The 16,846-nt window shown below is 36.7% G+C and overlaps 1 long non-coding RNA gene across 1 annotated transcript in view; it reads left to right on the top strand.

Annotated features, from left to right (window-relative positions):
* Positions 1–16,846, top strand: part of LOC136794839 (uncharacterized) — a 186,521-nt gene that overhangs the window by 156,257 nt on the left and 13,418 nt on the right. The gene's annotated exons all lie outside the window — the stretch shown is intronic.

The following is a 16,846-nucleotide window of genomic DNA, read 5'->3' as shown; positions in this document are numbered from 1 at the left end:
GTTAAGAATCAGGAGGGGTTTCTTCTTTTACTTCTTTTTTTGTGTGTGTCCATCTTCAGTATTTGGCAGGCTCTGTGTTCCTGGGCCTCAAAGGTGGACCTTTGCTTTCATTCCTTCTCTTCCTTCCCATGATAGCCAGACTCTGAGTTGTAGCTGTGGTTGGTCTAGGGCAGAGATAATTTCTTGCCCCTTATTTAATGCTAGCTAATGCTGCTTGCTATTGGTATTGAATCCTGGGTTCAGGAGGCTTTTCTGCAGTTGCCTCATGAGTGTAAGGCTTTTGCTTATGTACCTCTCGCAGCAGCAAAGTATTTTTGCCTGTGTCCTGTGACTGGGGAGTATTTCTATCCCAACCCTAATGGGTTTTCATTCTACCCCTGTACCAAAATAATGGATCTTTTATCTACATCTCAGGGAATGAGAGAGTTTGCTGCTCTTCTCTAAGTAGCTTAAAAATTTGTTCATAGAAAGAAGGGTATAGGGAAATATGAGACTTTGTGCAATAGCAGGTTATATCCTGAATGCCTGTGCCAAGTGGGGAAAACTCTCTCCAGTCTCCCTCCCTGTACCAGACTTTCTCAGGAGCACTAGGGGAAAGCCACAGAAAAGAGCTTGCAAGTGAATTCAAACTCCTCTTGTTTCTGGCTTCCCAGATATGACAACCGACAGGTTCCCCATACTTGTCCTTTAAAAATTTGTTGAAATTTTAGCTTATTTATTTTTATCTGTTTGTTTGATGACCACCTATTTATTTCTCCTTTGCTCTGTCATAGGTGAAACAGTTTTTTTGTTTGTTTGTTTTTTGGTTTTTTTTTTTGTGGTACGCGGGCCTCTCACTGTTGTGGCCTCTCCCGTTGTGGAGCACAGGCTCCGGACGCACAGGCTCAGCGGCCGTGGGTCACAGGCCCAGCCGCTCCGCGGCATGTGGCATCTTCCCGGACCGGGGCACGAACCCGTGTCCCCTGCATTGGCAGGTGGACTCTCAACCACTGCGCCACCAGGGAAGCCCGGTGAAACAGTTTATAAGTCCTGTCTCTACTCTTATAGGCTTGTCACTCTGTAGAATTCAGTTTCCTTGGTTGTCTGGAGAACTCAGCTCTCTGATGGGCTCTAGAAAAATTATGATTTTTTTAGATTATCAGTCTCTCATTATTAGTGTGAAAGCAGCATTCTCTTGTGGCCTTCTATATCTTTGTTCTAAGTGGAATTGAATGAATTATGGTGGATTCTTATTCTTATTTTCATGCTATCTTAATGAAGCATTAAGCATATTTTTTTTTCTTATTTTATCCAGAATTTTAGTTGTTTTCAATGGAAAGGTCTACACAGTGTTTAGTCTTCTATGCCACTGGAATAATACTGATTAAGTCTTCTTTTTTCTTTTTAAAAAAATTTATTTACTTATTTTTGTTTCATTGAAGTAGGCTCACGCATTTTTAACGTAACATTTAAACTTACATAAAAGTTTAAAACTTTAGAACTATACAAATGAATACACATATTTCAAACATATATATAATTTGGGGGAATAGTATAGTGAACCCCTGTGTACCCATCATCCAGCTTCAACACTTATCAGTACACAGCAAATTTTGTCTCATCTCTGCATCCATCCCCCTTCACCCACTGGATTATTTTGAAGCAAGTTCAGGAAGTCATGTAACTTCATCCATAAATACTTTAATATGGCTATCTAAAAGATAAGGACTCTTTTTAAAAAGATATAAGACTGAACCATAGGAAACTGTCATTTTTGTAGGTTGAAATGTTGTAATATCAGCAATTCTATATGTTTCAACCTTACCACAATCCATTAGCACACCTAAAAATTGAAGAAAATTCCTCTAATATAACCAAATTCAGTCGTTGGCCAAATTTCACCACTGGCCTCATAATGTTTTTTTGACAACTGGTTTGAATTGGGATGCAAACAATGTCCACATATTGTATATGGTTAATATTTATCTGGTTATCTCTCAATTTTGTGATGTTAAGTTTGGCTGAGACAATCCAACCATTCATTGTAAAGTTCCTCATCCTCTTTCAGTCAATGATAATCATTGCCTGCAGCAATTATTTCATTAGGAATTGCAAAATGGTGATATTCTAAAATTTCTTCAACATTTATTAGACACTTTATAAAGAATAACTTTTCCTTTTTGCCTACTTGCTTTCCCTGAAAAGGCAGAGTAAATGTTCACTTCTTTCCCTTTACCTTAATTATCAGTTCTCAATTTGTTTCCTGGTTTCTTCCAAGGTGGAAATATCATTATGAATTCATGAATTTTTACCATATTTAATGAGCTTTTTTAAACATCTTTATTGGAGTATAATTGCTCTACAATGTTGTGTTAGTTCTGCTCTATAACCAGGTGAATCAGTTATACATATACATATATCCCCATATCCCCTCCCTCTTGCGTCTCCCTCTCACCCTCCCTATCCCACCGCTCTAGGTAGTCACAGAGCACTGAGCTGATCTCCCTGTGCTGTGCAATAGATAGTTTCCCACTAGCTATGTATTTTACATTTAGTAGTGTATATATGTCAATGCCACTCTCTCACTTCGTCCCAACTTACCCTTCCCCCTCCCCGTGTCCTCAAGTCCATTCTCTACATCTGTGTCTTTATTCCTGTCCTGCCCCGAGGTTCATCAGAACCATGTTTTTTTGTTATTTTGCTTTGTTAGATTCCATATATATGTATTAGCATATGGTATTTGTATTTCTCTTTCTGACTTACTTCACTCTGTATGACAGACTCTTAAGTCCATCCACGTCACTACAAATAACTCAATTTCGTTTCTTTTTATGGGCGAGTAATATTCCATTGTATATATGTGCCACATCTTCTTTATCCATTCACCTGTTGATGGACACCAGGGTTGCTTCCATGTCCTGGCTATTGTAAATAGTGGTGCAATGAACATTGTGGTACATGACTCCTTTTGAATTACTGTTTTCTGAAGGTATATGCCCAGTAGTGGGATTGTTGGGTCATATGGTAGTTCTGTTTTTAGTTTTTTAAGGAACGTCCATACTGTTCTCCATAGTGGCTGTATCAATTTACATTCCCACCAACAGTTCAAGAGGGCCCCCTTATCTCCACACCCTCTGCAGCATTTATTGTTTGTAGATTTTTTGATGATGGCCATTCTGACTGGTGTGAGGTGATCCCTCATTGTAGTTTTGATTTGCATTTCTCTAATGATTAGTGATGTTGAGCATCGTTTCATGTGTTTATTTAAGTATATCTACTTTGAAGAAATGTCTATTTAGATCTTCTGCCAATTTTCGGATTGGGTTGTTTCTTTTTTTGATATTGAGTTCCATGAGCTGCTTGTAAATTTTGGAGATCAATCCTTTCTCAGTTGCTTCATTTGCAAATATTTTCTCCCATTCTAAGGGGTGTCTTTTCATCTTGTTTATGGTATCCTTTGCTGTGCAAAAGCTTTTAAGTTTCATTAGGTCCTATTTGATTATTTTTGTTTTTATTTCCATTTCTCTAGGAGGTGGGTCAAAAAGGATCTTGCTGTGATTTATGTCATAGAATGTTCTGCCTATGTTTTCCTCTAAGAGTTTGATAGTGTCTGGCCTTACATTTAGGTCTTTAATCCGTTTAGAGTTTATTTTTGTGTATGGTGTTAGGGAGTGTTCTAATTTCATTCTTTTACATGTAGCTGTCCAGTTTTCCCAGCACCACTTACTCAAGAGGCTGTCTTCTTTCCACTGTATGTTCTTGCCTCCTTTATCAAACATAAGGTGACCATATGTGCGTAGGATTATCTCTGGGCTTTCTATTCCGTTCCATTGCTCTATATTTCTGTTTTTGTGACAGTACCATACTATCTTGATTACTGTAACTTTGTAGTATAGTCTGAAGTCAGGGAGCCTGATTCCTCCATCTCCATTTTTCGTTCTCAAGATTGCTTTGGCTATTCGGGGTCTTTTGTGTTTCCATACAAATTGTGAATTTTTTTGTTCTAGTTCTATGAAAAATGCCAGTGGTAGTTTGATAGGGATTGCATTGAATCTGTAGATTGATTTGGGTAGTAGAGTCATTTTTACAATGTTGATTCTTCCCATCCAAGAACATGGTATATCTCTCCATCTATTTGTATCAACTTTAATTTCTTTCATCAGTGTCTTATAGTTTTCGGCATACAGGTCTTTTGTCTCCTTAGTAAGGTTTATTCCTAGATATTTTATTCTTTTTATTGCAGTGGTAAATGGGACTGTTTTCTTAATTTCACTTTCAGATTTTTCATCATTAGTGTATAGGAATGCAAGAGGTTCCTGTGCATTAATTTTGTATCCTGCTACTTTACCAAATTCATTGATGAGCTCTAGTAGTTTTCTGGTAGCAGCTTTAGGATTCTCTGTGTATAATATCATGTCATCTGCAAACAGTGAGCTTTACTTCTCCTTTTCTGGTTTAGGTTCCTTTTATTTATTTTTTTCTTCTCTGATAGCTGTGGCTACAACTTCCAAAACTATTTTGAATAATAGTGGTGAGAGTGGGCAGCCTTGTCTTGTTCCTCATCTTAGTGGAAATGCTTTCAGATTTTCACCATTGAGGACAGTGTCGGCTGTGGTTTTGTCTTGTATGGCCTTTCTTATGTTGAGGAAACTTCCCTCTATACCTACTTTCTGGAGGGTGTTTATTATAAATGGGTATTGAATTTTGTCTAAAGCATTCTCTGCATCTATTGAGATGATCATATGGTTTTTCTCCTTCAATTTGTTAATATGGTGTATCACATTGATTGATTTTCGTATATTGAAGAATCCTTGCATTCCTGGGATAAACCCCACTTGATCATGGTGTATGTTCCTTTTGATGTGCTGTTGGATTCTGTTTGCAAATACTTTGTTGAGGATATTTGCATCTGTGTTCATCAGTGATATTGGCCTGTTGTTTTCTTTCTTTGTGACATCCTTGTCTGGTTTTGGTATCAGGGTGATTGTGGCTTTGTAGAATGAGTTTGGGAGTGTTCCTCCCTCTGCTATGTTTTGGAAGAGTTTGAGAAGGATAGGTGTTAGCTCTTCTCTAAATGTTTGATAGAATTCGCCTATGAAGCCATCTGGTGCTGGGCTTTTGTTTGTTGGAAGATTTTTAATCACAGTTTCAATTTCAGTGCTTCTGATTGGTCTGTTCATATTTTCTATTTCTTCCTGGTTCAATCTTGGGAGGTTGTGCATTTGTAGAATTTGTCCATTTCTTCCAGGTTGTCCATTTTGTTGGTGTATAGTTGCATATAATAATCTCTTATGATCCTTTGTATTGCTGCAGTGTCAGGTGTTACTTTTCCTTTTTTATTTCTAATTCTATCGATTTGAGTCTTCTCCCTTTTTTGTTGATGAGTCTGCCTAATGGTTTATCAATTTTGTTTATCTTCTCAAAGATTGAGCTTTTAGTTTTATTGATCTTTGCTATTGTTTCCTTCATTTCTTTTTCATTTATTTGTGATCTGATCTTTATGATTTCTTTCCTTCTGCTAACTTTGGGGTTTTTTTGTTCTTCTTTCTCTAATTGCTTTAGGTGTTAGGTTAAGTTGTTTATTAGTGATGTTTCTTGTTTCTTAAGGTAGGATTGTATTGCTATAAACTTCCGTCTTAGAACTGCTTTTGCTGCATCCCATAGGTTTTGGGTAGTTGTGTTTTCATTACCATTTGTTTCTTGGTATTTTTTGATTTCCTCTTTAATTTCTTCAGTGATCTCTTGGTTATTAAGTAGTGTATCATTTAGCCTCCATGTGTTTGTATGTTTTACAGATTTTTTTCCTGTAATTGATATCTAGTCTCATAGCAATGTGGTTGGAAAAGTAACTTGATACAATTTCAGTTTTCTTAAATTTATCAAGGCTTGATTTGTGACACAAGATATGATCTATCCTGGAGAATGTTCCATGAGCACTTGAGAAGAATGTGTATTGTGTTGTTTTTGGATGGAATGTGGTATAAATATCAATTAACTTCATCTTTTTTAATGTATCATTTAAAGCTTGTGTTTCCTTACTTATTTTCATTTTTGATGAACTGTCCATTAGTGAAAGTGGGGTGTTAAAGTCCCCTAGTATGATTGTGTTACTGTTGAGTTCCCCTTTTATGGCTGTTAGTATTTGCCTTATGTATTGAGGTGCTCTTATTTTGGGTGCATAAATATTTACAACTGTTATATCTTCTTCTTGGATTGATCCTTTGATCATTATGTAGTGTCCTTCTTTGTCTCTTGTAATAGTCTTTGTTTTAAAGTCTATTTTGTCTGATATGAGAATTGCTACTCCAGCTTTCTTTTGATTTCCATTTGCATGGAATATCTTTTTCCATCCCCTCACTTTCAGTCTGTATGTGTTCCTAGGTCTGAAGTGGGTCTCTTGTAGACAGCATATATACAGGTCTTGTTTTTGTATCCATTCAGCCAGTCTATGTCTTTTTGTTGGAGAATTTAATCCCTTTACATTTAAGGTAATTATTGATATGTATGTTCCTATTACCATATTCTTAATTGTTTTGGGTTTGTTATTGTAGGTCTTTTCCTTCTCTTTTGTTTCCTACCTAGAGAAGTTCCTTTAGCGTTTGTTGTAAAGCTGATTTGGTGGTGCTGAATTTTCTTAGCCTTTGCTTGTCTATAAAGTTTTCAATTTCTCTGTCAAATCTGAATGAGTTCCTTGCTGGGTAGACTAATCTTGGTTGTAGGTTTTTCTCCTTCATCACTTTACATATGTTCTGCCACTGCCTTCTGGCTTAGAGAGTTTCTGCTGAAATATCAGGTGTTAACCCTATGGGGATTCCCTTGTGTGTTTTTTGTTGTTTTTCCCTTGCTGCTTTCAATATTTTTTTCTTTGTACTTTTTTTTTTTTTTTGTGTGTGTGTGTGTGTGTGCTAGGTGAGCCTCTTACTGTTGTGGCCTCTCCTGTTGTGGGGCACAGGCTCTGGGCGCGCAGGCTCAGTGGCCATGGCTCACGGGCCCAGCCGCTCCGCGGCATGTGGCATCTTCCTGGACCAGGGCACGAACCCGTGTCCCCTGCATTGGCAGACGGATTCTCAACCACTGCGCCACCAGGGAAGCCCTGTACTTATTTTTTGATAATTTGATTAATATGTGTCTTTGTGTGTTTCTCCTTGGATTTGTCCTTCATGAGACTCTGTGCTTATTGGACTTGATTAACTATTTTTTTCCCATATTAGGGAAGTTTTCAACTCTAATCTCTTCAAATGTTTTCTCAGACCCTTTATTTTGCTCTTCTTCTTCTGGGACCCCTATAATTCAAATGTTGGTGCATTTAATGTTGTCCCAGAGGTCTCTGAGACTGTCCTCAATTCTTTTCATTATTTTTCATTTATGATGCTCTGCGGTAGTTATTTCCACTATTTTATCTTCCAGTTCACTTACCTGTTCTTCGCCTCGGTTATTCTCCTATTGATCCATTCTAGGAAATTTGTAATTTCATTTATTTGTTGTTCATCACTGTTTCTTTGCTCTTTAGTTCTTCTACGTCCTTGTTAAATGTTTCTTTTATTTTTCCATTTTGTTTCCAAGATTTTGGATCATCTTTGCTATCATTACTCTGAATTCTTTTTCAGGTAGACTCTATATTTCTTCTTCATTTGTTTGGCCTGATGGGTTTTTACCTTGCTCCTTCATCTGCTGTGTGTTTCTCTGTCTTCTCATTTTGCTTAAGTTACTATGTTTGGGGTTTCCTTTTCACAACCTGCAGGTTCATAGTTCCCGTTGTTTTTGGTGTCTGCCCCCAGTGGCTAAGGTTGGTTCAGTGGGCTGTGTAGGCTTCCTGGTGGAGGGGAATGGTGCCTGTGTTCTGGTACATGGGGCTGGCTCTTGTCTTTCTGGTGAACAAGACTGCTTCCGGTGTTGTGTTTTGGGGTGTCTGGGAATTTAGTATGAGTTTAGTCAGCCTCTGTGCTAATGGGTGGCTTGTTTTCCTGTCTTGCTAGTTGTTTGGCATGGAGCATCCAGCACTGGAGCTTGCTGGTCATGGGTGGAGCTGGGTCTTAGCATTGAGGTGGAGATATCTGGGAGAGCTCTTGCTGATTGATATTACATGGGGCCAGGAGGTCTCTGGTGGTCCAGTGTCCTGAACTTGGTTCTTCTACCTCAGACGCTCAGACGTGACACCTGGCCAGAGCACCAAGACCCTGTCTGCCACATGGTTCAGAAGTAAAGGGAGAATAAAAGAAAGAAAAAAAAATTTAATACAATAATTAACATCAAAATATTTTTAAAATTATTAAAATTAAAAAATTAAAAAGTAGTAGAAAAAAAAGAAGAGAGCCATAAACCAATAAATAAATCCATTGTTGATAACAAGCATTAAAAACTATACTAAGATAAACATAAAAATCATAAACAATTCAGTCACAGACAGCAAGCCCCAAGTCTGCTTTTGCTCCCAAAGTCCACCACTTCAATTTTGGGTTAATTTCTTTTCTTTTCAGGTATTCCACAGATGCAGGGTACCTCAAGTTTCTTGTCGGGATTTAATCTGCTGGACCTGAGGCTGCATGGAGAAATTTCCCTTTTTGTTCTTTGTTCACACAGCTCCTGCAGTTCAGCTTTGGTTTTGGCCCCACCTCTGCATGTAGGTCACCCTCAGACTTCTGTTCCCTGTGCAGAGGATGAGGTTACAGCGACGGCTGATTAGGGGGGTCTTGTTCACTCAGACTGGGGGAGGGAGGGGTACCGTAGTTATAATTGGAATGTGGGGTGAACTTGCGGTGGCAGAGGCCAGTGTGATGTTGCAATAGCCTGAGGCACGCTGTGTGTTCTCTCAGGGAAGTGTCCCTAGATCACGGGACCCTGACAGTGGCAGGTTGCACAGGCTCCTGGGGTGGTGGAGGGTCATGTGGATAGTGATGTGTGCTTGCACACAGGATTCTTGGGGGCCACACCAGCAATGTTAGTGTTTCATGCCCATCTCTGGAGCTCTTTTAGACGGTGCTCTGCCTTCTATGGGCAGACAGGGAAGGAATCCCCTCTCCTTGCACACCCTGAAACAATGGTCTCTTGCCTCTTCGGCATGTCCACAGTTTTTCCCAGACTCCCTCCCAGCTAGCTGTGGTGCACTAGCCCCCTTCAGGCTGTGATCATGCCGCCAACCCCAGGCCTCTCCCTGGGATCTGACCTCCGAAGCCCAAGTCTCAACTCCAGCTCCCACCCGCCATGGCAGGTGAGCAGACAAGCCTCTCAGGCTCGTGAGTGCTGGTGGGCACCTGTCCTTTGTGTGGGAATCTCTCTGCTTTGCCCTCTGTGCCCCTGTTGCTGTGCTCTCCTCCGTGGCTCTGAAGCTTCGCCCCCCACCTACCCCCAGTTTTCACCAGTGAAGGGGCTTCATAGTGTGTGGAAACTTTTCCTCTTTCACAGCTCCCTCCCAGATGTGCAGGTCCCGTCCCTATTCTTTTTTCTCTGTTTTTTCTTTTGCCCTACCCAGGCACGTTGGGACTTTCTTGCGCTTTGGGAAGTCTGAGGTCTTCTGCCAGCGTTCAGTAGGTGTTCTGTAGGAGCTGTTCCACATTTAGATGTATTTTTGATGTATTTGTGCGGAGGAAGATGATCTTCACGTCTTAGTCCTCTGCCATCTTGGAGGTCCCCCCCTGATTAAGTCTTAAAATTGGTAGCAAAACTCTACTCTTAAATATGAAAGTAAAATGTTTAGGATAATCACTAAAGCTTTATAATTAGCATATATAATTTCTAACACATTAAAGGGGAAAAATACAGAATTTGACTAATTTAACTAAAGGTAGGGTATGTAATGACACTACTTTTCATCAGAAAAAAATGTCCTGCATGTATTATTTTAGAGAATCCTCTTGAGTTGGAAACATTCTGCACATGTTATATTTTATTTATTTTCTAAAATCAGAATTTTTAGAAAATAATATGAAAGTATCTTCTCTGAAGAAACAAATGGGAATTTTTCATTTCTCTTAATGTCTATGCTAGAGAAATGGACTTGCATTTTGATTAGGCTATTCATTATTAGAGTTGTTATTCATCATTAGCCCTCCAAGAGCATTTATTAAAAATAAATAATCCAACATTAGGGACAGATTATTCTATGAAAGGTGGGATTTTCAGTACTTCTCCTCTGCAACCCTTCCCCCCGGGAAAGAGATCTTTTCTGACCTTTGCTTTTAGTACTAACAGAAATGTCTTTTAAGTGACATTACACTGTCATGTTTGTGCTACCCAGCTCAAAAATGTAGTCAGTGTTATTTCTCTCTTTGAGGTCATTTTGTATGGAAATAATGGAGAATTGTGTTACTGTAGTACCCCAAAGTCATCTTTATATAGATGAGCTGGTAATGGTGATAAATCCCTTGAAATGCTTAGTTAATTCTCATAGTTTACATACAGGTGGTTTACATTGACCACTCCTGCACCAGATAAAGGTGACATCGTTATCTTTTTTTTTTCTTCAAATTCTGGATTTTCTTAAGAAAAAAAATATACTGGAAACTTGCTCTTCTCTCATGGAACCCCTCTAGCTCTAAAATTCAATGACTCTCTAGTGTCAGTAATTAAAGAGCTTAGTATAATGGTGAACCTGTCTTAGACCCCACCCGAGATTGTCTAACTTAAGTTTCAGTATATGACAGTTCCCCAGCATGGAACCAAGAATAGTGAGATATGATAAAGCTTCACTGTCTGTTGTAGCATACTTCCTGGAAAAAAGAGAATCATCTGTTTATTGTACAGTGTGGTGAACAATTTAAAATCATACTGTTTGTAAGCTCTCTGAGTTAGAAGTCTAAACTGAATTCATGTCTATAAATTACCTTTAATATGTAAATGTCTTGAGGAAGCATTTGTAGAACATTCAATTTAGAGAGTGTGTTTAAATCCATTTGTTAGGGTAATACTCTGAGTTAGGTTGAGTTTATTGCCATCTTACAGAGAAAAAAATAAGTATAGAAAGGTTTTTCAGCTGTCCTAGCATGAACATTAATTAACAATGAGACCTCCGTTCTTTCATTCATTCACTACATCTTTATAGAGGATCTCCTTTAATATATAGGCACTCTGTTAAATACTGATAACACAGAGATGAAACCTACAACTCCTGATCACAAGATGATTATGTAGTCATAATCCTTGTCTGGTAGGAAAGTAGAACCTAAAGTAAATAATGAATACAATATAATAATTGCTATAATGAGAATATGGACAAAATGCAATGAGAGCATAGGTAAAGGATAATCTAATTGTATTTTGGAGTGTTAGGAGAGACATCACTGAAAAATTACACAGAACCCTTGAATAGCACCTTGAATAGAACCCTTGAGTAGACATATGCTAATCACATATTGGAGGCTAATGATTGGGTAGAAAGAAGAGCTTTTAAGGTGTATGAAACAGCATGTCCAAAATTTGGGGTAATGTGAAGGTTTGAAACATTTGGGTAACTTCCAATATTTCCAGATTCATGAAGCAGAGCTTGAATGCAGAGATGGAGGAAAAGGAGGCTGGAGATAGGGATAGGCCCAGTAGTCAAAGATTTTGCATATTTTCCAAAGAGTTTTAGGCTCCTGCTTTAGGAAGTAGGAGTCCATTGGAAAGTTTTAAGATAAATTAAAGGATTTGATTTGCATTTGGACAAGATTTATTCATTCTTTCTTTGTGCCCCAAACAGTGTTAGAGAATGGGTGCTGTGTTAAGCACTGGGAGTGTAATAATAAAAAAGGATAGCCAGTGGAGTTTACAGTCTAGTGGAGAAGATGCACAAAAATCAAGCAAATATATACCCTTTAGAAATTACAAACTGAATGAAGGAAAGGGCTTTAAAACAGTCAGGGAAGGAGACTGAGAACTTTCATTACTGTAAACAACATTTATACTATTAGTGACAAACCTTACAACTGATTACAGCAACCAGTTGTCATGGCACTTTAGCTGAAAGCACTAAGGAACTCTCAGGTGACATTCAGTCTGGAATTTGCTCTCTTACTTCCCAAATCCAGGAAGATTTATAAAATATTTTTCACTGCAGTTGTACGCAGAAAAAGTTATTTTTGTAATCTGTATTTTTTAAGACTTGAGTTGGAAAATAGCCATACCTCTGGAAGTTAATGCATTGTTTGAATCTTTGTATAGGAATAGAAATACTTGAAGTCTGTATTTTAAAGATGTAATTTTGTGCAGTTGCAAAGGTGTAAAAAGATGCTGCACTGTAGTTAGCATATGAAGACTGATATAACAGAATAACCTGATCTGTGTGAACTGGCAGAGATAATGGTGAACCATGGACTGGTGTGATATACTGAAGTGGGTCAGGGCATAGCAGAGAAACAGCTGTCACAAAGAAGACTCCCTTAGGGAGTAGGAAAGACATTTCATAAGCTCCTCTGGCCAGTGATGGGGATTTGTGATTCAGAACAAAACCACAGTCTATTGCTTTTTATTTGATAACATGTGAGATTTTTAAAATTTTATTATACATATGAGTATGTACGTCTATTAAAGTTACATATTATATAACTATAAAACATGTATTTTATAATGTAGGTTCTGTTCTTCTCAACTAGAAATTTTAAAATAATATTCCAAGTGATCTTTTACCAATGTACCTGGGTTGGTTAGATTCTACAGCAATTGTGGAGAATTACATGAAGCAACACCTCTTACCTAATGACATACAACCAAGGCCTACTCCTGTGTGGTATATTGGCAAGTAGTTGATTCTTGTTACATTAAAGGGATGTTTATGTCTTTCGGGAAGTGTCATGTTTTAGTGACTAAGAGTGATGACTCAGGTCTCAGATGGACTGGGTTCCAATCCTGCATCTACCATTTGTTAACTTGAACTTTAGGCAAGTTACCTAATCTTGTTAAGTCTCAGTTTCTTCACATTTAGATTAGGGAGAGAAATGCTACCAAAACATAGGCTGGTTTTAAAAGTTCAACAAGATAAGCCACAGTCTCTGCCATATGTTAATTGCGCAGTGTTTTAATTTATGATTATTTAGCAAAAACTATACACACAGTCTCCCTAAAGAAAATAATTTACTGGCTAAAATCAAAAGTGAAGTTTGGGCTTTCCTGGTAGCACAGTGGTGGAGAATCTGCCTGCCAAATCAGGGGACATGGGTTCGAGCCCTGGTCTGGGAGGATCCCACATGCTGGGGAGCAACTGGGCCCATGAGCCACAACTACTGAGCTTGCGCATCTGGAGCCTGTGCTCCGCAACAAGAGAGGCCACGATAGTGAGAGACCTGCGCACCGCGATGAAGAGTGGCCCCTGCTGGCTGCAACTAGAGAAAGCCCTCGCATTGAAACGAAGACCCAACACAGCCAAAAAAAAAAAAAAAAAAAAAAAAAAGTGAAGTTGGAAAATATGAACTTATTTTGCTCTGAATAAAGTAACAAATTTATATACAATTATAAGGTCATCTCATGATGAAAAGGAGGAGAAAAAAAAAACAACTAACCTTTATCCATTTTAAGAAGTTTCATTCAAAAGCTTTCAATAATCCAGGTTTCACAATGTGTATATATAGATAACATAGTATTCATTTTTAACAGGCTTATCTAGTTGATACATTGTGAGTTTTTATTAGTATTATCAGTTGGCTGGTCATGAGTATCTTGTTTGAAGACAAAAATCTCTTAGCATGTTTTAAGTATTTCAAGAAATGTTTCAAAAATCAAATCTTATATTTATAAACTAAAATGCTAATAAAAGAGTAGAAGCAATAATATAATAAATGAATTGCTGTTTAGTGAAGTGCTCCCATTAAAATTAATGTCTTATTTGGGGCAAGAGGTGATGAAGAGAAAAGAATAAAGTTGAATAAAAATTCTCCTTGGTGTTTCCAGTATGCAAATGATGTCAAAATGCAAAAATGATGACCACTATTTTATTCCAGTCCTAGGAACGTTTGAAATGTATCTGAATATTCATAGAAACACAAAGAAATCTTGCTATTGCAATGTCTAAAATGTTTGGCATTATAGTTGAAAACACTCTATAATGAAATTAACATTGTTATTTTTAAAAATTATTTGTACTTCTCATATCTTTAGAATATTTTCATCTGAACATCTTGAGAGCAGTGACTATATTTTTCTTATTTTGTGTTTCCTTCAGGGTAAGACACGTAAAATTTTGTTTAACCATCATAATGTTCATAACATATTTCACTTATACCAAGTTTTACTCTAAATAGGATGTGTTCTAATTAGATTCTAATGTAGTCATCAAATATCTCCACTTTGAATTTCACTATGAAGTAGATTTTCTGTCACTGTTAGGGCTTACTGGGAAGATGAAAGTACAGAATATTTTTAGTCTGTACTGACAAGGTTTCTAAACTGATATTTATTGACCTTTTGCAGATACACTAGCTATTAGAAATGTTGAAAAAATACATTTCAAAGATCTGTAGTATAGATTGGAAAAGAAAAGAAACAACTCAAATTAATTTTGATGGCTATAAAATAATGAAAGCCAAATTTCATTTGAAACAAGGCACAAATTTTATATTTGGAAAGTAATAAATAGATATACAATTAAAAACTTGATCTTCATGTGTAGGCTATATTTTTAGAGAGAACTGGTGCTGAGGTTATGTTTGGGAAGAAATCTTTTAAATGAGGTGTGAGGGTCTACAGTGAACATTTTGATTGTATTACTTGTGTACAATAGAAAAAAAATGTATAAATATAATTATTTCGGCCATTATTTCAAACAGAAAAGCTGAACTTTTTTAGTTTTATTTTTTCTTTTTAGTGTAATAATACCTTTATTTTGCAGTTGAAAACAACATTAGTAATGTTGAACTAGCCCCCCTACCAATGTTAGTACTGTGAAGTTTGGTCTAACTCTCTTCCTCCAAGCTGCCGTTTTCTTTTTTAAACTATTTTCCAAAAGCTAGCAGTTCATTAAAACATCATGACCTATACACTCCTTTTCTCAACACTTTTCTCTTGGCAATGGAGAATAGAATGTTAACCAAATTTTTGATTAAGTGGATATAGAAATTAATCCAATACCTTGCCATTTTTGTTTTATTTGGAACCTGTTAAGAGTTTGGAGTTTCATAATACATTCTAAGTGGCTTTTATATCTGAAGAGTAAAGTCCTTTAAGGGTGTTCCCAACATCCTACTTCCACTTTTTTTCTACAAAATGTATGACTCTGCATCCAACTTAAAACAATATTGCTGAATTTAAACTAACATTGTTTATCACTGACAGATATTTCAATACTGCCTTTTATGTGAAAAATGCTAGTGTCATGTAGAAAGACAATTACATCTTTCAGCCTTACCAGAATCAATCCTTATATTTCTTCTGGAATTTTTTTCTGTCTCTCTTAATTCACTTGTGAAAGTGGATACTGCAACTAAGACCACAGCTAAGATATAATTGTACATTCTGCTGCCATAAGAGAGTTTTATTTTTAAGGAGACATTCCTTTCTGTTTCAGGGTAGAAGTAGATATTTTTTAGTGACATATTTGTCCTAAATCCAGCTGTGCTACCTTGGTATCTGGTTTTAATTATTTTTGGTGAGGAAGGCACTGTCCTAAACTCAAATAAGGACATGTGAATACATTTAGTTGGTGTTACAACTCAACACTTTGTGATTATTAGCTGCGACTGTGTACAGCCTGGAGTTCATGTAATTTGATATCTCTCAAATCTGAACTCAGACACACAGAACAGTTCTTTAAACACAGACACAGAAAACCTCCTTTCCAAAATGATTATTTTAACCAAATACAACTGGAACTCTGCAGTTTTGAAATGTATCATTTTCCCCCAAAAGGAACTTCTGGGAACAGTGCCCAAATCATACTTTTATCTTCTGAAATGAAACGTGAAATTTAGCAGAGATGAATTTCTTACCACATATACATATCATTATATGAAAAAATTAAGGACATCACATCATCCCTGTAGTGCCTGAATTGGTTGACTTACTGTTTAATTTTAAATGAGAAAAGGAAATTTTCTTAAAATTGAGAGTTTTCCCCCAAAGACCTAGTTAAAAAGCCTTCCAAAGATAAGGGGAAAATGTCATCAGATGACAAATAGAATGTTCTTCAGAGAAAGAGATATTCATGATCATTATTTCTTAACCTAACCAAAAAGTCTCTTGATTTTTATCCAGATTTAGATAAGCAAAGATAAAAAATAAATTAGGAGACAGTTTACTTCTTTCATTTATAATGATAATTCTGTATAAACAACCATTTTGTATCTATTTATCTGTCTTTATCCGTGTTAATCTTTGTGTCAGTCAATATACCCTTGAGCATTTTGTAACAATCTCATAAAAGCAACATGAGCATTTTGTAACAATCTCATAAAAGCGACATGAATAATTTTTATACCTTTAAATACAAGTATCTTTGGTCATATGTTATCTGGGAACTCATAGGTGGTAATATCATTAAAATGAATTATTTGGAAACTTAACATTTGTAGATGAATTTCAGGGAAGGCACAGTTTACACTAATTCTACGGCATGGAAGCTATTGAAAATTATTATATATAAATTCCAGCATATATGATTCTTTTAGGTTATTTCTGATTCATTAGGGACAAAGATTGATGTGTACAAAAGTGCTAGTGGAAATAGGTTATGTTCTTATGGATTCTGTGAATTAAAAATAATTCCCACAATTTGTACTCTATATTAACACAAATTAAAATTCTTAAAGTACTACTTGCATCATGCTGTACCTCTGCTCAGAAAAAAAAAATTGCTAACGCCCAAGATTCTACAGAAAAATTATTGCCCTGTATTGAAGGAACTTATTTTACCATATGCCCCAATTTGTCTTTTTTATTTAAACTTTTACCACGTTCCTACATAAAT

Source organism: Kogia breviceps, chromosome 9 (assembly GCF_026419965.1).
Source record: "Kogia breviceps isolate mKogBre1 chromosome 9, mKogBre1 haplotype 1, whole genome shotgun sequence".
In the NCBI taxonomy this organism is placed as follows: domain Eukaryota; kingdom Metazoa; phylum Chordata; class Mammalia; order Artiodactyla; family Physeteridae; genus Kogia; species Kogia breviceps.
This window is presented reverse-complemented; position numbering and strand designations above follow the sequence as displayed.